The sequence below is a fragment of the Ursus arctos genome, unplaced genomic scaffold (assembly GCF_023065955.2).
Source record: "Ursus arctos isolate Adak ecotype North America unplaced genomic scaffold, UrsArc2.0 scaffold_10, whole genome shotgun sequence".
NCBI lineage: Eukaryota > Metazoa > Chordata > Mammalia > Carnivora > Ursidae > Ursus > Ursus arctos.
The window spans coordinates 78,976,213-79,000,246 of record NW_026622764.1 but is presented as its reverse complement, the minus strand read 5'-3'; the positions used below and the strand labels follow the sequence as shown (position 1 = coordinate 79,000,246).

General features: G+C 47.9%; 1 long non-coding RNA gene across 1 annotated transcript; it reads right to left on the bottom strand.

The window, feature by feature from the left end:
* Window positions 1-388: 388 nt before the first annotated feature.
* LOC123000558 (uncharacterized) lies at window positions 389-8,017 on the bottom strand. The gene is made up of 3 exons (XR_006408655.3): window positions 7,949-8,017; window positions 6,666-6,842; window positions 389-2,432 (listed from the first exon to the last, which is right to left on the bottom strand). It is a non-coding gene; the product is annotated as an uncharacterized LOC123000558 (long non-coding RNA).
* Window positions 8,018-24,034: the final 16,017 nt, after the last annotated feature.

The following is a 24,034-nucleotide window of genomic DNA, read 5'->3' as shown; positions in this document are numbered from 1 at the left end:
AACATACCTGTAGAAAAACAGTTCAGATTTCCCATCGTGGGGAGCTTCACACCTGTTAACCAAACTGCAAGGGCTGGGCTCACAGAGTGACAGTTGAAATGGAAGGGAAGGTGTGCATCACCATCATGTTGCCATGACGATGGCTCATGCTAGAACCTTCAGAGCCCAAGGCAGCTCTGCACAGTGTGCATTGATAGAGGAAAGTGGGTCGGGGTTGGGTAGATGGATGATAGGTATGAAGGAGGACACAGATCAGCACTAAGTGTTGTATGTAAGTGATGAATGACCGAATTCTACTCCAGAAACCAATACTGTACTGTATGTTAACTAACTAACTAAAAAAAAAAAAAAAAGTTTACCCCTGGCAGGGACACATAGGAGACTTAAATTTTCTTTTTACATCTGCTATTCTATAAAACTTTTATTAGTAAAACACTGTTTAAAAAAGTCTTTCCTGGGTTTCCTGGGTGGCTTAGTGGGTTAAGCATCTGCCTTCAGCTCAAGTCAGGCTTCTGGACTCCAGGGATCAAACCCAGCATCAACCTCCCCACTCAGTGGGGAGTCTGCATCTCCCTCTGCCCCTCACTGCACTCGTGCACTCTGTCTTGTTCTCTTTTGCTCTCTCAAATAAATAAGATCCCCAGGATGTCCCTGTTTTCCTTCCAAGGAGCCCGTTGAAGCCAAGAGTGACACTAATGTCTCAGGGGAGAACTGCCTGAGCCACAAGCTAAGTATGCAAACATATCTTACTCATTTTCCAATAAATTTCATTACTTTGGATTCCAAGTTTCCTTTCTGCAGGGGATAGAAAAACATTCTTGGAAATACTGGATTTCTCCTGTGTTTCAGATTATAAAGGTCCTTAGTGCATTGACCTCCCTCTCTCCTGCCCTCCATCCTGAATTTCCGTTGTGTAATGTGGATAGTTCTGTGTGGACAGCAGGTCCTCCCCACCACTGGATGGGGCCTCCCATGGTGCGTGTGCAGGTCATGGGGCCAGGCTACTCCTGCAGTGGGTGTCCTGCATGGACTCATAAGATGAGGCAGGTCCCAGCTGGGCAGGACCCTCTGGCTGCTGAGGTCAGTCTGTGCACTCTGAGTGTTTGGACCCCAAACCTCTCTGCTGGTTTCACCCCTTGTCCATCCACTCCCTAGAGCTGTCATGCAGGGGGCCACATAAATTGTAACCATCTGCCGGACAAGCAACATGCTCTGTGTGGTCCCTTGCAAAATGAAAATTCAGAACCCCGTGGGCAGAAAGCTAGAGACAATAAGCAGTTCTAGGCAAGAAAGATAGAAATGATTTTCTTTAAAGTATTTTATGGCTTAGATAACATAATAGGATTAAAGAATCCATGAATAACAGCATAAATTTACACATGAAGAAGCCATCCTTTTGGTTCTAGAGGTAATGCAATCATGCCATTTTATCCAATTGATACCTAAACAGATCATTTTTCTGGCACAGTTTTGTAAAACTTTATGAAATATGTCATTAAATGGATACTTTTAAGAAGTTAATTTTTAGATAATATCATCAAGTAATCACTGTCACTTTGGCAAATGTGGGATAACAACTATTCTTAGTTTATGCCTGTGAGAGGATTTTTGTTGTTGGTGGTGGTGTGAATGTAAGTATAGGTATTTAGAGTACCTTATAGGCTGTGATGGATCACAATGAATGGATTTCTGAAGTGATGTCAAAGTATAAATTATATTTATAACACCCAGAGCTGATTCTTGTGAACCAAAGTTTCCACAAAGATTTATTTTTTTATTTTTATTTCTTTTAGATTTTATTTATTTATTTGACAGAGAGAGAGACAGCCAGTGAGACAGGGAACACAAGCAGGAGAGTGGGAGAGGAAGGAGCAGGCTCCCAGTGGAGGAGCCCCACGTGGGGCTCGATCCCAGGACTCTGGGATCATGTCCTGACCTGAAGGCAGACGCTTAACAACTGAGCCACCCAGGTGCCCCTCCAAAAATATTTAAATGGAAACAACTCAATTTCAGGAACCTCAATTTAACTTGAAGTGTACTTTGTCATTTTCATGTTTCCTCTGGTATTTGCCATAACCTGATGATTTGTCAATAGCCTCAAGTGGGCTCTGCATTTGCACATCATTCGTGTCCATCAAGAGTAGATGCTGGAAAATACCTGAAACCTCAATTTGGAGAAGTAGGGACAGTCATCTGGGAGACAAGGATTGGCGAGAAATCCGGTGTGCCCCTTATTTTCAGCAGGGAGAGCAGGTCTATGAAGGAAAAACACAGGCACTTGTTTTGAAAGAACTGTGGTGAGGGCTGGCCGCTAACAGTTGTTACATTGTCTCTAGTTCAGTCCAAAGTAGAAGGCTGTGTTGGAGGAGGTGGTCCGGTTGTAGCTGAGCAGTTAAAAGTGCCAGGAGTCCACAGTTCGTGGTGTTCGGAAACTGAAACAGGAGATGTGCAGATGCATTACTTCTGTGTCCTCTTTTCCACTCTAGTTGCAGTGGCTCTCTTAGCAAAACTTACTTCATTTTGAATCTTTTTAAAAATTTTTTATTGTGTTATGTTAGTCACCATACAGTACATCCTTAGTTTTGGATATAATGTTCCATGATTCATTGTTTGCGTATAATACCCAGTGCTCCATGCAATATGTGCCCTCCCACTCACTCAACATAAATACACTCTCCTTACTCTTGTTCCCTCTTTCATCCCCCCTCCCTCTTAACTCATCCCTGTTTACCTTATACATTTAATGTACACTTGGTATTTCCTGAGTACCTGCTATCCTCCCTAGAATGTAAGGTGCCCCAAGGCAGCGATTTCGTTCTTGCTCGTTGGCTCGTTGCTCTGTCCCAGAGCTTAGAACAATAACATAACACATGCCGTGAAGGGTTGCTTAAGAAATGAGCAAACAGAGCTTAGTTAAGTGTTTGGCTTAACGCTACACCTCATTTTTAAGGCTTAATTTATAGTGGGATTAACACTGTTTACCTCACAATGGATATGTGATGCAAAGAGATGGAAAAGCATTCTTTCAACTCTCTATTGTCATAGCCTGTGAAAATAAAGAGAAGCCTTGTCAAAGCGAACTCGGGGGAAGCTGGAAGGGACAATCACAGCACTCAGTGTCAGTTACAGGAAGGATTGTCAATTACAGACCCAACAGAAGAATCCTCAACAGGAAAGAATCATCAATTACAGGCCCCAGCAGGAAAAGATGTACATTGCATGTCCTATAAGAAATGGACTACCCCTGCAACCCAGACAATGAGAAACTGTCATCACCCCCAATTCTTGCTTTTCTGCAATGGACTTTCCTTCAAAACAACCTCTCCCAACTTCCTCCTTCTTTGCCATAAAATAAGTCCCTCTCCTTTGTTTGTTGAACTTGGCTATGGTTTTGCCATAGCTTGCAGGTCCTGAATTGTAATCTCTGTTAATCCCAAATAAATGCATTTTTGCTGGTAAAATATCTGATTGTTTTATTTTTAGGTGGAACCATCCAAACTCAGGATGTCCCAAAGGGAACTGTCTTCATTTATTTAAAGAAAAAATAGTAGATGCCTCTCACTCCCCTGCTCTCATATAACTTTCATGCTAGTTAGAAAGACACATATTCAACAATCACAGAGTTACAGAATTCAAAATTGTTATAGATGACATAAGAAATAACAGCAACAATAATAATAATCAACAACAATAATATCGAGTTTAGGCATCCACAAAGAATATTGCCATTAGGCTGGCAGAGTTTTTTTGTAGATATCTGCCCTGGGAAATGCTGGAATGTAGGGCGTGCAACAAACCTCTGCCTGCAAGAAGGAAGGAGAAAGCTTCTCTTTAGCCAAGATCAGGGACCTGACTCATTTTTCATGGTGGGTCAATTAGTGAGTGCATCCAAATATCCATGGGTACCTGCTGTCTTTAAAAGTAGAAAGAAGCTGGGGCTCCTGGGTGGCTTAGTTGGTTGAGTGTCTGCCTTCAGCTCAGGTCATGATCCCGGGGTCAGATCATGATCCCAGGGTCGTGGGATTGAGCCCTGTGTTGGCCTCCCCGCTTGGAGGGTAGCCTGCTTCTCCCTTTCCCCGGCTTGTGCTCTCTCTCTCTCTCAAATAAATAAATGAAATCTTAAAAAAAGAAAAAAGTAGTACAGCATAGTGACAAGGCCTCCAATCTCAGTCTTCCTGCCCATTAGATCACCTTTCTGGTCTCAGTGTTTGCATCTATAAAATGGGGATGATAGTAAGAGCATTTGCTTCTACATTGGTAGATGGTTGAATGAGATAATACATGTAAATGACATGATGCATTATGACTGAGATTATTCTGGAATTATTCTGGAAAATACATCCTAGAAAAGTGCGCTTAAAATGGACCCTAAAAATCATTATAGTCTACCTAATAGTTCGTGGATTATTGCAATGCCTAGCTTTATTTTCTTTCTTTAGCTGCCTATCATTTAACCATTTCAGTTTAAACGCATACACCCTTCAATAAAAAGATTAGGAAAAAAAGGAGAATAAGCTATTATTTAATGTACCGTGTGTAATAACACCCCAGGCACTTCGGCCTCATTTTTGTTTTTCTGAGCCGAAGGCAGGCACTTAACCGCTGTGCCACCCAGGCGCCCCATTCATTTAATTTTAATTTCACATAAACAATGAATAAAAATTAGTAAAAGGACATTCCTAATATTGCATGGGATATCATATTTGTTGCTTATTCAGAGAAGCCAAACGAGGGCTCAAAGCCTGAGTCAGTCTGCCAAATTCCTGTCCCCTAGTGGAGAGAGATATACTCTGGGGCCTGAGCTCAAGGACTGAGTAAGGCAGAGAGAACAGGCAAGTCTCCATAACTGCACTTCTAATCCTGACCCGCCCTCCTGCTAGATGTCCAGGCCATTCGAACAGGCAGCGCCTCTTTCTCTTTGGACTGACTCTACCAAATTACTAGACTCCTAGAGGACTTGCATCAAGCCTCGCTCTGCAGACGTGAGACCCATGGTGTTTTTAGTCTTTGTCATCCCATAGAAACTAACACCCATCAATACAAATCCACATCCTTACTATAACGAACTGCACAGTCTGGATGAAGGCTAAGCATACCGCTGGCCCAGCAGTGAGTTCCAGGTTTGGGAAGTACTCGCCATGCAGAAGCATCATCTCATTTAGCCTTTGCAACAACCCTACAAGGCAGAATATCTGTTATCACACCCATTTTACAGAAAACGGACCTGAGGCTCATGGAGTTTAAGTCACATAGCTAGAAAGAAGCAGAGTGAGAACTTGACCCCAAGTATCTTGGCTCAAGCATCAATGCTTGTAACTACCTCATTCTACTCTTGCCTGGAGCAGTTCAGGGTACAGAGAGAGGAAAATAAACAGATTTTCCAAAACGAAAGTTAGAAGCATGTGGTAAGGAAAATGATGGGGTCGTGGCACTTTTCCAGACCCTAGAATGTACAGAGAAAAAAAAAACTGTGGCTTCAAGTCACATAATCCAAGCATGAAGCAATCGCTTGTGAATTCTGCTGTATCGCAAATGTCTCATTTAACCCCTTCAGATCTAGAGTTAAGTGTGTCCTTCAGTCCCCATTTCAGTGGAAGTGTCAATACTAGGGTCTTGAGGCAAAGACAAGTTACGTGCCACAGCCCCTAAGGAAATACTGAGCATCCAGCTAATGTAAATATCAGGGCAAATTTTCAAGGATCCTTTACCCCACCCTGCCCTCTCCCTGGGCAAGAGTGCGCCCTTTCCACACAAATTCCAAAGCCTAGAGAATGAGACAAATGAACTTGTGTTTGTTTCCTGTAGATTGGGGGAAAGTGTTTGGTGGCAGATTCCAAATGGTTTACTTGTTGCCGGAGTTAGTTCCTGGTCTTAACACCAACTCTGAAAGGACGTTATTGCAACAACAACAAAGCAGCAGCAGCTTCATTTGCACAAAAAACTCCCTGGCCAGGGACACAAGTCTCTGGAATACAGTTGTGACTTGGTGTCAAACAAACTATGTAACTTTGGAAGCGCTCAAAGTAGGTGTGCTCAGATGGGCAGAAGGTAAAAGCTGCCAGAGTTGATGGTTTTAAAATGTGAACAGAACTAAATTTCACCTTGTCTCAGGACACAAGAGCATAAACATGATTCTGTTTGAGGGAAATAAAAAAGGCAACATCGGAACATTCATCAACAACAGAAGGCACAAATGGTGCAGGAGAAGACCTTTGTTTCTCTGCTCAAAATGTAGCTGAAAATATACATTTTGCAGCTGTATTTTAAAATACATAACATTTTTGGAAGCCAGTCCCTTGTCAGCAATCTGACAGTCCCCTTCTGCTGGAGCTTTAACATTTTCAAAACGTAATCTTCAAAGCCCAAACAAGAAAAAGAGTCTAAAGGACATGAAGAATCCCTGGGGGGGAATCCCTGTTTGATGACAACGCACACTGCCATGAATTGCCCCTGTCAGAGGGAGGAGGCGAGAGAGCAGATGGCTGTGTTAGCTGACCGGACAGGTGAACAACAGAGACAGCCATTCCATTTGCTCAGGTAACTGGAGTACTTCTTCCACTCAGGTTTCTCTGGATCCACCACGTGTCAGGACCCTTTCGGGTGAAAATCACAGCCACCCAACTCAACAAACAAGCTAAAGCAAGAAATGAAATCGATTGGCTTACATGACTGCATGACTGCACGTGAGTTCCACATGACTGCAAAATGTAGCCTGGGAGTCCCAGGCTAGATGCTCAGTGTCACGAGACTTCCACTGTTTCCATCACCGTGGTCCTCTCAGATCTCTTTCCTTCCGTGTTGACTTCATCATCCCAACAGAGACCCAAAATGGCCTGCAACAACTCAGGCAAAAAAAAAGGGGGGGGGCTTTGGTATAATTCCCATTGGTCTAGCTCTGAGTCACATGCTCCAGGTTCTGAACCAATCACTGTAGCCAGAGGGATGGCTGATGCTGATTGGTCACATCTGGGGCACGTGTTCACTGGTGGCGCTAGGAATGAGGTGTGTTACCTTATAAACCTGGAAGGATGGTGACTCCGACCCCTCCCCTCCCCCCCCCGGGTCACCTGCTATAACTGGTAGGAGGGGAATAGATCCTGGGCAGGCAAGAGCAGAATTCATTCTATCTTCACCATGGGATGTCCTGAGCCTTCTTGCACATCTCCAGTGATTCTTCGAATGTTCACTTCTTGTTCAGAACTTCTCCCATATGTTTTCCTGTTACCCTTGGTGATTTCCTCAACACTCCTGAGGCCGGGGTTATAGGTTTAGGCTGAATCACCTCAAACATATGACACGACCCCCCTTCCTTTATTGTCCAAGATGCCCCTATTATGCATTATTGTGCATAATCCCTGCTATGGTCTGAATGTTTGTGGCCCCTTAAATCCATATATTAAAATCCTAACTCCCAATGTGATGGCATTAGGGGGTGGGATCTTGGAGGTGTTTAGGTTATGAAGGTGGAGCCCTCATAAATGGGATTACAAAAGAGATCCCACAGGGGCACCTGGATGGCTCAGCCTGTTGGGCATCTGCCTTCAGCTCAGGTCATGATCCCAGAATCCTAGGACTGAGCCCCACACTGGGCTCCCTGCTTGGCTGGGAGTCTGCTTCTCTCTCTCTCTCTGCTCTGCTCATGTTCTCTCTCAGTCTCTCTCTCAAATAAATAAATAGAAACTTTAAAAAAATAAATTAAATTAAATTAAAAAAAAGAGAGATCCCACAGAGTTCCCTTGTCCCTTCCACCATGACAAAGTAAGAAGGCACCAGCTATGAACAAGGAAGGCAGCGCTCACCAGAAAATGACCATGATGCCCTAACAGCACTCCTTCTGGGCTTAAGGGGTAACTTGCTTCAAGTGAACACAGTCCTTACTCAGCTGACCTAAGGCTCTTGACCTGTAACAGAACTAATAGCCTTGCTTTGATATTTGCAGGCCACTCACCTTAAGGAATGAAGAACCAGAACTTTCCCAGGCCACAGAGGTCAGCAAGTCTGTTTGAAGCCACCTCGGTTTTCTGATCAGCCTAGCAATTTTTTTTTTTGACCAAAATGTTTTTCTTTCTTTTAGGTCACACAAATGACTTTACTGACCTCCCTTGGCATGCCCTCCTTTGCAGAAAGAACAGAGGACTCCTAAACATCATGGAACAAGAACCAGATCCCCTTGCACAACCCTGGAGCACTGAAGCAACATTTGTAGCTGGCATGGAGTCTGCACATGATGAAGAAATGTTGCAAGCCACTGCACCTCCTTTGCTGATGAATGACCCTAAACCCCTTTAAAAATGCCTGGGCCAGGCGGAAACCTCAGAGTTGGCTTTTGGATAGGAGCCCACCTTCTCCCAAGGTTGCCGGTCTCTGGCATAAAGCTCAAATTCCTTTCCAATCGAAGCTCATCTCTTCCATGATGATCTTTCAGGCGACGTGCAGCCAAACTTGGGTTCACTAACAATGCTGACTTGATCTTGGACTTTTCAGCCTCTGGAACTGTGAGCAAGTATTTTTGTTATTTACAAACTATCTAGGCTATGGTATGGACTAAGGACTTGGGCAGGGAGTGGGTTTGGAATTAGAGCATATCACAGAAAACCAGAGAACCCCAAATGCCAGATAGCACTGACGGTCCATCTTATGAGCCTTCTGATGCCAGAAGGCTGGGGTCAACTTCCTCCCCACACAGCCATTCTCCCAGCTCTTGTATCGTGCTCCCATCTCAAGGTCTCTGCCATGTGTTTTTCAGGCACCAGGTGAAAATCAGAAATTCAGATGATTTTATTATTTGAGCAGTTTAGCTTCTTTTGTCTCCAGTTCTCCATTCCAGGCTATGCTCTGGGCTTTGCCTTTCATAACCAAAAAGGCCGCTGAAGTATTTTCCTAAATCACAGTCATAAAACACTTCTTTCCTAAGTTAAAACTGGCTCCTCCCATATCTTGGCTATTGTACCACAATGCTGCAGTCAACATAGGGGTGTATGTATCTTTCCGAATTAGATATACACGCCCTTATGTTTATTGTGACACTATTTATAGTAGCCAAGCTATGGAAGCAGTCTTAATGTCCATGAGTAGATGAATAAAGATGTGGTACTTATATACAACAGAAAATTACTCAGTCATAAAAAAGAATGAAATCTTGCCATTTGCAATGACATAGGTAGAACTAGAGGGTATAATGCTAAGTGCAATAAGCCAGTCAGAGAAAGACAAATACCATATGATTTCACTCCTATGTGGAACTTAAGAAACAAAACAAATGAACAAAGAAAAAAAAGAGACAACCAAAAATCCAACTCTTTTTTTTTTCAAAGATTTTTAATTTATTTGTTTTAACAGAGAGAGAGACAGCCAGCGAGAGAGGGAACACAAGCAGGGGGAGTGGGAGAGAAAGAAGCAGTCTCCCAGTGGAAGAGCCTGATGCAGGGCTCGATCCCAGAACTCTGGGACCACGCCCTGAACCGAAGGCAGATGCTCAACGACTGAGCCACCCAGGCGCCCCAAAAAAACCAACTCTTAAGTACAGGTAAGAAACTGATGGTTGCCAGAGGGGAGGGAGGGCAAGTGAAATAGGTAATGGGGAGTAAGCTTATCATGACGAGCACTGAGAAATGTACAGAACTGTTGAATTGTAGGGCATCTGGGTGGCTCAGATGGTTAAGTGTCTGACTCTTGGTCTCAGGTCAGGTCTTGATCTTGGGGTCATGAGTTTGGGCCCCACATTGGGCTCCATGCTGGGCATGAGGCCTACTTTAAAAAAATAAATAATTGTTGAATTGTTAAATTATACAATGAATCTAATGTAACACTGTATGTTAATTATATTGGAATTAAAAATAAATATAATTTTTAAAAAAACTGGTGCCTGTTAGTGCAAATCAAAACCACAATGATATATGACTTTAAAACTACTAGAATGGGGGTGTCTGGGTGACTCAATCAGTTGGGTGTTGGACCCTTGATTTCAAGTAGGGTCGTGATCGCAGCATTGTGGGATCAAGCCCCATGTTGGGTGTAGAGATTACTTAGATAAATTAGACTTAAAAAAAAGAAATATATATAATGGAATATTTTTCAGCCACAAAAAGGAATGAAATTTTGAAGTATGTGATCATATGAATGGACCTTGAAAACATTATGCTTAGTAAAATGAGCCAGACACAGAAGGACAAGTATCAGATGGTTCCATTTACATGAGGTACCCAGAATAGTTAAGTTCATAGGGACAGAAAGTGGAATAGAGTGACTGGGAGAGGGGAGAAGGGAGAGTTATCGTCTAATGGGTAGAGTGGTTTAGTGGAAGATGACGAATAAGTTTTGGATATAGATAACAGTAATGGTAATTATACAACATTATTAATGTATTTAATGCCACTGAATTGTATATTTATGAATGGTAAAAATGATAAATATTATGCTATGTACATTTAACCACAATATTAGTTGATTGATTAATTGACAACACCCCAAAATTTGTCATTTTTGCCTTTGTTGAGGCTTCTGCAGAGAAAAACTATAAATAGAAATGTATTACGTGAAATGTAGGGACTTGGATATCACAGATAAACACTACAGTCTGTGATCATGCAAGTATTCAGAAACACATTCAGATGCTAGGGTTAAAGACATAAAAGATGAGCTAATGAGCAGCTGTTGGAATTTACTAGCGAGAGAGATCGCCAGCTCACCGTCTTTTCCAGTTTTTATTCTTTCTACTCCAGTATCAAGAAAATGATTAATTTGAAATCTTGCTTTTAACAAATGTTTTTGAGCTGACCAAAATTCATCGTCGTATATTTTTTCTATTTTTATTATGAAGTATAATTGAGATACATCCAGTATAATTGATATACACGTGATGTTATATTAGTTTTAGGTGCACAACATATTGATTTGATAATTCTATATGTTACTGTGTTCACCATGACGAGTGCAGTCACCATTTGTCACCATACAGTGTTACTAAAATATTATTATTATTTATTTAAAGATTTTATTTATTTGTCAAAGAAGGAGAGGTAGAGAGAGCAGAAGCAGGGAGAGTGGCAGGCAGAGGGAGAAGCAGGCTCCCTGTTGAGCAAGGAGCCAGATGCGGGACTTGGTCCCAGGACACAGGGATCATGGCCTGAGCCGAAGGCAGATGCTTAACTGACTGAGCCACCAGGCTTCCCAAAATATTATTGGCTGTATTCCCTATGCTGTACTTTTCATCTCCATGACTTATTTATTTTATATTTGGAAGTTTGTACCTCTTAATCCCCTTCATCTATTTCACCCATGCCCAACCCACCTCCCTTTGGCAATCACCAGTTTGTTCTCTGCATTTGAGTCTGGTTTATTTCTTTTGTTTTTTTTATATTCCACATATGAGTGAAATCACATGGCATTTGTCTTTCTCAAACTGACTTATTTCAATCAGCATAATACCCTTTAGATCCATCCATGTTGTTGCAAATGGCAGATTTCATTATTTTTTTTTATGCCGGAGTAATATTCCAGTGTGTATGTGTATGTGTGGTGTGTGTGTGTGTGTGTGTGTAACCCATCTTCATCTATTCACCTATTCACCTATTGATGGACACTTGAGTTGCTTCCATATCTTGGCTATTGTAAATAATTCTGCAATGAACATAAGGGGTGCGTATATCTTTTTGATTTAGTATTTTTGTTTTCTTTGGAAAAATACTCAGTAGTGACAGAGGAAGGAGGGCCTGGAGGATTATCAGAGTCCTGGGGTGGTGTGGAGGGGTTGCTCTAAGACGAGATGGGCTCTGTCCCCTGCCACTGCATGGCCTAGGGACAGATGAGGAGCCCGTGGAGCCTGGATTTTGGAGGGGAGGGAAGGAGCAGAGAAGGTGACCACTCAGAGCCAGTGCAGCCCCTGTCCACTGTCAGCCAGGTCTTAGTCCAGGCTGCTCGGATGGCTGCTCAGATCAATAGTCAGACGTTGAGGGTCCCAGACTCCATTCATTAAATTATCAGAGCACCAGCCTAGATGGCCACTTTCCCAGTTAATTGACAGGAACTGCTCAGCCAGGGTTGGTCAGTTGAAGGGAAGATAATTCTTGGCAGAGCTGACATGTGAGAGTTGTTTAGGAATGTCCTGGGTTCTGAGTCAACCTGTGAGCTGAGCAGACCACTCGCTGGTCACTGAGGGTGGTCAGCTGGTCACCAGGAAGGCTCCACGTGAGGAGGCTGACAGTGCAAAGATGCTGGGGGAGGACGGCCACAGTTGGGCTTCCCCCGGCCCTTCGGAGGGGCTTCACTTTGGGAGCATCTGCATTGGATTTTGGGTCAGGGATTAAAATCTAGAGGCAAGAGGCTAGGTCAGGGTTTGAGGTCTTTTCTCAGCCCAGGAAACTCTTTCAGGCATCAACTGTCTCCTGCAGAAATCTTGGGGCAGGATATTTTGAGAAAGAGTGAGAAGAGCCCTTGGTTTGTGTACAGGGCATGACCTAGTGGTCCCAGGTGTTCAGGGACCTCTGTCCTCAGGGAACCAACTACATTCCTGTCCCAGATGCATCACACATCAGTGTTGTGACTCTTGACAAGCCACTTAAAATCTCTAAATTTCAATGCTGTGAACTCTATGATATGGGTTACAATCCACAGGGCTGACGTGGGGACTGTAGGAGATGAGAGCAGATCTCCAGACTGGCAGCCAAGTACAAGCAGAACCAGGTAATCCTCGCTTTCTTCTTTCTTGTATTACAGGTCTGGGAGAGCCTCCAAGTTTCATCTCGGTGACACCACACACCACTTCCTCTGTTCTGATCCAGTGGCAGGTAAGGGCTGGGAAGGGCGGGGTGTTTCCTGAACTGGTGTCGGGAGCTGGGACCTGCCCGCCAGGCCACGTGACAGCATCTGAGGGTCGGTGGCAGGTCAGAGGACATGACGTGGTTGGTGTGCCCACCTGGGGGGAGCACCACCGACCCCCCGAGCCAAGTTGTGGGAAGGAGCCTGAGCTCGGCTCTCTGAGGAGGGCCAGTGTGACAGCGGGGCTGGTGCAGAGCCTCCAGGGCTGAACGTTGCAGGCATTTGGGGAAGGGCGGCCCAGCGAGGCCTCCATGGTACACACAGAACTGGGTGTCGTAAGACAGGGCCAAGAAACCATAGCCTGGGGAGTGATCTCTTCTACAGTGATCATCTCCTATCAGACAGAATACCCACAGGGTTACATATGTCCTCCCTACATTCCAGGTGTTAATCCTCAGTGAAAGTCTTCTCAAGGCACCTCTATCTTAGATAATGAAGTAGTGTTGGTGGGCCATGGACAGCACTGGACACTCTGACCTCTCCTTGCCTTATTTCCAATTTGGGTACTTTTGCCAACAGCAACATGCATTGAAGACAAAAGTCACAGAGGGGAGAACTGGCAAGGAAGGATGCCCTGTCCCAGCAAGGGTGCTCACCGGGTCTGTGGAGAGGGCTCAGCCAGGCCGGGGGGTTGGGTTCAGAAGCCCAGCTGGAGCTGGGCCAAAGAGGCACAACACAGCAACAGGCAGGGCCAAGGGCAGCGATGAGAACGTCGTGGGAACTCTGGTCAACAAGGGAAGTTCCTGAGGCCAGAATGGGGCAGCCTTCCTGGGGAGGAGGAGGGCAGTGCCTAGAGCAGAGGGTCATGGGGTAAGGAGATGGGAGCAGGAGCCCTGGTCTGTGTTCATGGCCACAGTGAGGTGAGGTCTGCCTAGAAGTGGCCACACTGGGCTAGAGGTCCATGGAGGGGTCTGTGCAGCGGATCTTCTTCCTCCAGGTTGATGAGATTGTCCAGAAGAGTGCCAGCATCACATCCAGACCAGGCAGGAGAGAGGGGATGGTTTGAGGTCAGGAGATGTAGGAGCCCTGGTGATGATGGAATCCAAAGCAAACTGTGGTCTAGACATGGCCTTGGAGAGGCAGATGCCACGCCTAGCTGGGGGCAGAGCCTGGCAAGAGGGGAGGACTGGAAGGGACTCCGTTAGAGAGGGAGGTGTTGAAGGGCATGCATGGGCATGCCAGGAAACCCAGAGGAGGCTCTAGGGGACCCCGTCCTAAATGGACTGCCTCCATGGGACTTGTAGGCCAGGACAGAACATGCTGGAGACCCCTCCAGGCTAGAGCTGCTGCCCAGCAAGGAGCAAGGGGAAGAAGAGCCAGGTCATAGGCACTCCCCGGCCATCCTGGTGCTGCTAATGGAGCAGGGGTGCTGGGTGGGAAGTCAGGACAGGAAGGCCACGGTTGGGGTGTGTACACCAGCCATGAGGGGGCTTCCTGAACTCTCAAGTGGTGGCCCCTAACCACTGAAGGTTCCTGCTGCCTCTCCTTATGTGGCAGCTCAGTGGCATCAGTAAGTATTAGCTCCACTCGCCTGCAGTTTGACCATGAGTGAGGAGCACGTTTAGAGGTTCTATGAGGGTTAAATGGACAGACTTGACACGGTAGCTCCAGGAGGGACGAGAGTGGGGCTTTCATAGCCTGGGCTCTGTGAGGTATGCAGAATGTGCAGGAATTGACGGAGTGGCCGTGGACCCTTCCTTCACTCCACTGCCAAGTGACACGTCTCAAGAAGTGAAGGAACCCTTAAAGGTGACAGTTCCAAATGTCTTCCAATGAACATGGAAGTTTGCTGCCTGGTGTTCTGTAGTTTCCATCCTCACCAGTGTGGGGACAGGATGGGAACTGGCTCCCACCCCTGCCTCTGGGTAGCCGTATCCCCTGAGCTTGTCTCAGGGCCCCCACCGGCTCTAGGTCTGTGGACCCCAGTTTGCCAGTGGATGACGTGTCCCTGTTAGGCGTCGCTGCCTCCCCATTCTTCCTCTGTAAAAATAGGAGGTTAAAGGTGAACTTCAAGATCTCTGATGTAAGGCCCATTAGGTCTCACAACCCCAACTTCCTGTAGGGCCTTTGGTGGGAGGTGGGAGACATTCAAAACGGAGATTCAAGGTCCCAAGAGCTTCTGTTTCCCACCCTCCACTACTTAATCAACCCAAAGATTGGTCTTCTCTACTGTGCTAAATTCTACCAGAAATTTAGCATTTCCTTTGTAGATGTGGCATTTGGCTTGCCAGTAACGAAGTAAGCTCTTTTTCTATAAAGACATCTCAGAGCCTTGGAACAGACCATCACCTCTACAAAGTGGCTTTTGCCCCATGCCATCCTGGCCCCCGAGCACATGGGGCTCGGAGCCCCGTGGTTGCCGTCGGACAGCTCTGTGACTGGCGGACGGCTGTACCAAAGGAACTTGGCATGCGTGTCCATCAGCTGTCCCCGTTCAGAGCCCAGTAGAACAAACTAATTGCAAGAAGCCCAGCGCAGGAGGTGGTCAATAGGATATATTGTAGAAATAAATACCTGTCAACTGCCGGGCAACAGAAGTATAAAAAAAATATGAGTAATTTACTAAATCAGAGCAAACAAAACGAAGAGACTATTTTTAAATATAGATTTGCATTCCAAATGAAATGCTTCACCTGTAAACTCCCTTCTTTCCAGTAATTTGTTTAAAAATGCGAACGCCTCCTGTAATTTCAAGGCTACTGACCCACTTAAATGTCTCCTCCATTAGAAAATGTCAAGTTTGATTTTTCCTAGTAGGACAGTTAATCTCTGCCTTTCATGGGGCTCAGAATTATTTCAAATCTAAGGATTTGAGTGTGTTTTCTAGACAGTGGTGGTATTGTGGTCACACTGAGTACAACTCATAACAGACACCAGCGTTTCTCAATTGGTCACAACATTTAATCTGGCTGTTCTGAAACTTGCAGTGGCTCATACAGTCTGTCACTCAAGTGTAGTTCCCTTTGTGTGGCTATAGACTCTCCTAAGTGGATTTTGAGGCCATTTTTAAGCAGCAGCAGCAGCAGCAACAACAACAACAACAACAAAACCCAAAAAAACAAAACAAAACAAAAAAAACCAAAAAAACAAAACAAAACAAAACAAAATCTTAGCAATAGATCACATCACGCACATTGGCCTCAGCAGAGGGTGGACCCAGTGTTGTATTAGGCACCTTCCTAAGAGGAACGCGACTGCCACCTGGATGGGGGGAGCAGCAGCGGGGCCTTTTCAGGATGTATTTGGGGTTTGTTTCTTCTCTCATGTGGGCTCCATCACCTGCAGAAGACCAGGTCCTGTGTAGGGTGCCGATCGACCAGAGGTGGACAAGACAGACGCCAGGCCTTAAAGAGCTCCTGTTTCCTGGGCTGAGCCCTAGGACACATCAATGGGAAGACAGTGGAGGAGGAGCTGGGAGGAGACCCTGAGTGGGTTTGTTCACCTCCCTGAGCCTCGGATTTCTCACCTATACACGGCACCCACACCTCCAGAGCCACAGGGGACTGAATGGCAACGTGGCCGTGGGGCGCATATAAAGTGCTCCGCATGGTGTGCTCTCAGGGGACAGGTAAATGCAGGTGCTGCTTTCGCCCTGATGCTGCTGGTAATGGGCTGCTTTTTTCCGCCTCTTTTTCCCCACAGGGCCATCCAGGAGATCCTGCTCACCAGCTCAGAAGGCCTGTGCCCTGGAGCCTTGAGTGAGAGGAGCCGTTTTGATAGTGACTCGCAGCTGGCCATGGAGATGTCTGCCAAAGAGCTGGAGGAGTGGGAGCTCTGGCTCCAGGGGGAGGAGGAGGAGCTCCAGCAAGTCTTACAGCTGTCTCTCACGGAGAAATAGACCTTTCTGCACACGGGCTGCACAAAGCAGGGCTTCTGGGCTGCATGCGGGTGCTGCATCACTCGTGCCCTGGGGCTGAAACAAATCAACAAATCATAAAATGGGCAGAAAATATGAATAGACACTTTTCCAATGAAGACATACAAATGGCTAACAGACACATGAAAAAATGTTCAAAATCATTAGCCATCAAGGAAATTCAAATCAAAACCACACTAAGATACCACCTTACACCAGTTAGAATGGCAAAAATGGACAAGGCAAGAAACAACAACTGTTGGAGAGGATGTGGAGAAAGGGGATCCCTCCTACATTGTTGGTGGAAATGCAAGTTGGTACAGCCGCTCTGGAAAACAGTGTGGAGGTCCCTTAAAAAGTGAAAAATTAAGCCACCCTATGATCCAGCAGTTGCACTACTGGGTGTTTACCCCAAAGATACAGACGTAGTGAAGAGAAGGGCCATATGCACCCCAATGTTCATAGCAGCATTGTCCACAATAGCTAAATCGTGGAAGGAACCAAGATGCCCCTCAACAGATGACTGGATTAAGAAGTTGTGGTCCATATATACACTGGAATATTACTCAGCTATCAAAAAGAACGATTTCTCAACATTTGCTGCAACATGGACGGCACTGGAGGAGATAATGCTAAGTGAAATAAGTCAAACAGAGAAAGACAATTATCATATGGTTTCTCTCATCTATGGAACATAAGAACTAGGAAAATCGGTAGGGGAAGAAAGGGATAAAGAAAGGGGGGATAATCAGAAGGGGGAATGAAGCATGAGAGACTATGGACTCTGGGAAACAAACTGAGGGCTTCAGAGGGGAGGGGGGTGGGGGAATGGGATAGGCTGGTGATGGGTAATATGGAGGGCACGTATTGCATGGTGCACTGGGTGTTATACACAACCAAAGAATCATGGAACTTTACATCAAGAACCAGGGATGTACTGTATGGTGACTAACATAATGTAATAAAAAATATTCTTATAAAAAAATAAGTGCTCTGTAAGTGTTCAAGTAGCTGCTGCCTCTAGAGAGGGGGCTTCGACGGCCACAGAGCAGGGAGGGTAGAGGTGTACTTCTCATCCTTTACGTGGGAGGATGCATTACCGCTCCTCAGGAATGCCAGTCCCCTCCTGGTTCTGGTGAGGATGCAGGACCAGAGACTGGCTCTGGGGGTTGCTGGGGAAGCAAGCCAGCAAACCAACATTCTGGCCTTGGCCTCCCTTCCCTGTGGATGCCCTTCTCTGCCTGTGGAGCCTGTTTCTGCCAGGATAGAAGGGACCAGATTCTGATGCAGATGACAAGATAACATCACACCTTTATCCCCCCCCACCCCCCCGCAGACCCACATGGAGACACACAAAGGCGCTTGGCTGTCTTCCCTGGGAACCCTGCCTGGGGAGCCTTCCTGCTCTCCCACATCTTCTCAGGGGCACGCACCCATCCCTGGAGGAGAGGCATCATTTATTGGAGGGACTTAATTCAAAGAGGCTCTGAACAGAGTGCTCTTGGTTTCAGACTCTAAGGGAGGGAGGCTGACTTCTGGGGGTGCAGGGACAGCTGCATGTTCCGGGCAATGGTGGGGCTCAGCTCTGCTCTCTGGAGGGCCAAGGTCAGTTTGGCTCTGCCTTGGCCGTGCCCTACACGCTGGAAACTCAGTCCTGCACCATCCGTCTTGTCCCACGGGCCTCCTCAGACACCCCTTCCCTACCCCTGCTCCCACCGAACCCAAAAGGCATACTGAGTTGGCCCTTGCATGGCTGCCTACTGTAAGATCCTGAGACGGTATATCAAATGTTTGGCAAGAGTCACTGAGTGGAATGACTGAGGCTGTTCTCCTCACCCCATACCCACTTGACTATCTGAGACTTGGCCTCTTGGTTACCTGCTCTGTGAGTCTCCTCTGCACCTGCCAGGGCACCCAGCACTGGGGACATGGCGGTATCAGCACACCTGCAGCCCCCCATCCTGCCTTCTGGGGAGCCCTCTACTGCATGTTCTCTGGCCTCCTGTTGGTCTGTCTGAAGTCCATGGTAGACCCTTACCCAGCTTTCCAGATCACACTGGATTGATGGCCTCTCAGTATCCCAACCACCATAACAAGAAAATGTTTATCAGCAAACCACCCACACATGGAAAGCCCCCCCGCCGCCCCACCCCAGCCCAGGGCCCCCCAAGCCCCGGAGTCTGTGCAGCTCAGTGGCTCTGTGGTTCTGGGGGCGGTACCATGCAAACACAAGGCAGTCAACTGTGAAGAGAAACTGCAAATCTCAAAGGAGGAAGGTAACAGGTAGGTGCATCAAAAGAAAGGATTTAAATATCAAAGGATTGAGACAGGCTTTAGGAACCTGGAGAGGCCCTTGAATGTTTTTGTTTTTGTTTTTGTTTTTTCCAAAACAAGCCAGGTCTGCTGGAGCCTGAGCCTTGTAAGGACAAAGGGAGTCTGCAGTGTCCTGCTCACTGGCTTGCAATTTCCTCAGACTCGCCAACAAAATCAGCTTGCTGTGTTTGCTTCCATCTGCTAAATATCAGTGCTACTCCCAAACAGAACCCCAGTTGTGTTAAATGTAAGATTAAAATATGAGCCACAGAGGGGCCGCTGGGTGGCACAGCGGTTAAGCATCTGCCTTTGGCTCAGGGTGTGATCCCGGCGTTGTGGAATCGAGCCCCACATCAGGCTCCTCTGCTATGAGCCTGCTTCTTCCTCTCCCACTCCCCCTGCTTGTGTTCCCTCTCTCACTGGCTGTCTCTATCTCTGTCAAATAAATAAATAAATAAATAAATAAATAAATAAATAAATAAAATCTTTAAAAAAAAAATATGAGCCACAGAGACAACCACAGTTTCTCTGGGGGCCTATCCTGGCGACAGGCGCCTTGCGTGTGCAGAAGAGGAATCTCTGCGTAAGGCCGAGAAGCTGGAAGGGTCCCCCTGAACCTCTCTGTTGGTCCCCAGCTCACCCAAGGACTCACGTTACGACCCATGCTCCCAGGTTATAAAAGAGGAAGACGGAAACGTGGGGAATGAGTACCCAGCGCTGCTGGGTGAGCTGAGGGCTCAGGTTTGCAGCCTGGGATCTGAGCCCCAGCATCTTGAAGCAAGAGCGACCCTCCTCTCCTAAAAGTTGGCCTGCCACTGGGCCTGGCAGGATCGGCACCCAAAAGCACAAGGGATCTTGGGGTCTGCTCCTGAGGTGGGAGACAATGGGTAAGAACCACCTGGAGCTTTCAGGGGATCTCAACTCAATCACTTCCCTGTGCTTCTGTCAAACGGCAAAACTGAGGAGTGGTTCGTGAATGAGAAAAATGAGGAAACCTCTCAAAACCCAGTACAAACTGAGGGCTTCAGAGGGGAGGGGGTGGAGGAATGGGGTAGGCTGGTCATGGGTAGTAAGGAGGGCACGTATTGCATGGTGCATTGGGTGTTATACGCAACTAATGAATCATGGAATTTTACATCAAAAACTAGGGATGTACTGTATGGTGACTAACGTAATATAATAAAAAACTATTCTTATAAAAAAAACACCCGGTTATCCTTTGACCTTATAAATTATTCAAGTTCTAGGATGCTAATGAATCGTAGGGGTTTGGAAGCCAATCAAAGGAACCTCTGTTCCACTTGTGAGCCCTTGAAGTAGATTCACAGCGAGAGGCTTCGGAGTGTTCCAACCTGTCTGCTGCTCACGGAACCCCACTGCTCAGCAGCCACTGCCCTCCCTCCCCGGGGTGACCCCTTCCTGGCTGGGGATGAAGCGGGGCCTCTCTGTGGGAGCCCACGTCTGCGGGTCCAAAGGCGGCAGCTATGGAAGATGCCCGTGTCTTCACGCCTGCCTGGGTCCCATCTGGCTCACCGTCCTGCAGCATGGTCACCTCGTCCATCTCCACACTGAAGTCACTGTCCCTGATGTCATTGGTGGCTTTCAGGCTCAGCTTGTAGGAAGTAAAGGGCCTCAGCCTGAAACAGAAGAGCCACTAGGGCCTGAGCCCCTCGCCTTTGTTCTGCTCCCAGCTCCGGCCACAGGGAGCGGGCAGCCAGGAGGAAGAGGCACTCAGTGACGACGGAATCTCTCCTGCCCAGGTAGGGGCCCTCAGGCAGCGGGCGCTGTCCTCACAGCCTGCCCCCAGGAACAGAGGGCTTTCTGGGTGGAGGGGAGTGGGGAACGTCCAGGCAGGCCCAGGCTGGCGGTTTTACTCGGGGCCCCTCCTGTCATTAGAGCTTCTCCTGCAAAGCAAATCACCGCTCTCTGAGGGATGCGAGAATTTCTCAGGAGGAGCTGATTACCGCAACCCTCCCAGGATTCAGAGCCAGAAAAGAGGGCCCGTCTAACCATTTCCTTGCTCGCCCAGAAGTGCCCCTTCATGGTGGTCTGCCCTGGCCAGGCCCACCTGGCTCCAAAGACCATCTCTGCCTGCCCCTCGTTTCTGCACTTGTCTGGCCAGCAACAGCACCACGCCCTGGACAGGCAGTGCCCGGGTTCACTGCACAGCAGTTCTGTCTGCTGGACTTCCTGTGATTCCCATTGCAAGGACGAGAAAATCGAGGCCCAGTTCCATTAAGGCCCTTGCCCCCTACCAGAGGACTAGCCAGAGGCTTGGCCGGGGCTGGAAGAGGATCTTGTGTTGGGGCAACCTCTCCGCCGTACCTGAGACAGAGGTAATGCCAGTTGTCTGTGGGGGAAAATGTCCCCGCCTGCCTGCTGATGGGGATTAAGGGGCATGAATACTCTGGGTGCGTGGCTCGTTGCCACCGCTCAGGCCTCCCTCCTTCCCTCCGTTGAGCTGGTCCGTGTTGATGGTCTCCTGTTCTGAGCTCTGTACCACACACACTCCAGACAGACTTCTAAGAAGAGGACGTTCCAGTCTTCCTTGGGTCACTGGCTGGCCTGCTCCTGTGGCTTTCCTTGCCATTACTTCTGAAGGAGCAGATGAGGAGACCCCCCCACCCCTGCCCCGCTGGCAACAGCTCTGTTTCAGGTGAGGCTCTGCCCCTATGTCCATCTCCCAGACCAGGAGAGCAGGAGTGGGTCTGGACTCTGCCTGCTTCCTCAGCTACCAGTGGGCAAACCCTCACCGCCTCTATGCTGGGCCTCTGTCCTCCCTCCCAGGCCAACCTGTAAACTCGTGGGTATCAAACCGAGCACCGTGGATCCCCCAGAGGCTCTGAGGGATCCTCTAGGAGACCAGAGGGTTCCCATGCCCCCCAAGTCAGACAACAGCAGCCCCACTTCCATCTGATTTGCAAATGGGGTCTGGGTAATCCTTTGCCTAGAGGAAGGTTCCTGTGTTTTCAAAGACTGATAACTATCTTTGGACACTGGATCAGAAGAATCTTCCTCTAACTGTTTTCATATGCCCTTCTGCCTAAGATGGAAGTACAGTGGTTCTCTGTCGGCCGGCACCTCAAAGGATGCTCTCGTGCCAGCTTGCCCTACTACGGCTGGTCCGTGACTGCAGGTCTGTCTCCTGACCTCTCTGTGCCCCCATTCCACAGCTGGAGAAGGCATGCCAGGTGACCTTGCTTTGGCCTTGGCTGTCCTGGGGATGCGTCCAAAGTTCCATCCTTAAGAATGCTCTTTGTTCCTGGTTTCTGGGGGAGCTATCCTTTATAAAGTTAAAACAAATTGTTTCCTATCTGTTTCTGGCTTCCTAGGAACTATTTTATCTAATTCTAGTGACAACCACATGGTTTTCTCCTTGGGTTCCTGCCTCAACCACCTGAGGCCCCATATTTGCATTAGCTTCTCTTTCATAGATTAGACGGTGGCCCAGGGCGGTTGTCAGGAACGTGCACTCTGAAGCCCAACAGCCTACATGCTAACCCCCACATAGCCTTGGGCAGGTCAGTGAGCCAGAAGCATCTCACCTGGGCTGACAGAAGCACTGAGATCATGAGGCGGTCATGCAGATTCCGTTCAGAAGCAGCACAGGAAAGAGACTCTAGTACCCAGGGCACGCTCACTGCATCCTGGCAGCTCTCCTTATCATCAGGACCCTCTGGCAGCAGCTCAAGTGGCTCCAGGAAGAGCCCGTGCCCTGCACACTGTCCTCTAGGCCCATTCATCCCCTCACCAACCCCACCATGATTTGTAAGTAACCGTTCCCCTCCTGGACGACTGTTTGCCTTCCCCCACAGGGACAGGGACCGAGGTGGTCTCCTTTACTGCTGTGCCCTCAGCACCAAGAACAAGGCCCCACACCTAGGAGGCTCTTGGCGAGGAAGGGAGGAAGAGAGGAAGGAAGGGGAGGGAGGGAGGAAGGAATGGGGGTAGGACTCGGGAGGGGTGAATGAGAGGACGCTCGTCACCATCAACATGGTGTCTGGCACATGTCAGCGTGCCAGAAATGACCCTCGTCCTTGTATTTAGTGCTCATGTTCACTTAGCATGTTACATTGAGGGCATGTGTCAGACGTGTCATTGATCCCTCCATGTTTAGCACCTACTGTTCTCTAACGCTTTGTTTTGGAATCTGAGGCAGGGCCGCCTCCTCCATTCCCACCCCAGCACACACAGCAGGGGTGCAGTTCACACACTTCAGACAGCTGGAAGCTTCCGCCAGGGTCTGAGGTCAAGCGGAGGGTTCACGGAGAGCAGGAAGCAGAGTTCCCAGCTTTAGGCCTGTTTCCCGGGCTCGTGTCATTTACAGGACTGTTAGCTGTCTCGGGGGCCACAGGGCACACCCAGGGGCTGAGCTGCAGGAGCACCCTCTCCTCGGGGTAGGAAGCCCACTAGGTGCCCTAAAAATAGACCAAGAGGGACCAGCAGCAGTGAAGGGAGCTCCATGGGAGGTGACAAGAGTCCCAGTGTCCCCTCTCCTGGTCCCCGGCCCCTGCAAGTTCACCCAGCCCTTCCTCCTCATCCCTACATAGCCAGTCCTTTAGGCCCCTGGTCTACCTCCCAGTCCTGAACTGACCTCCACTCGCCCCCGGGCTCTTGCCGTGCTCCCCCCTGAGGCAGAACAGGACTTCAGGGCTGGTGACCTGTGAAGAAAGGCACAAACCATCCTGGACCCTCTTCCTCAACCCCTCTCATTTCCCCCAGTTCTGTTCCCTGTTCACACGCCAGGCCCACATCAGGGTCGGCCCAACCAGAATCCAGAGTCTTGTCCTGGCATCCAAGCCTGGGGAAGTCCTCAAACTTCTCTGAGCCTCCCTTTATTCATCTGTGAGAATGGCGGTACTGGTACCCGGCCCTCCCAGGGCTGCCATGACAGTCACAGGACATGACCCCCTCGTGGAATAGGCGATTCCTACATGTGACCTCCTCTTTCTTGTCTCCCCAAAGTCCTCCTCTACCCCTGCCCACAGTGACCTCGTTGTCCCCAGATGCACCTGCCACGCACAGACTCCCTTGGCCTTTTCCCACTCA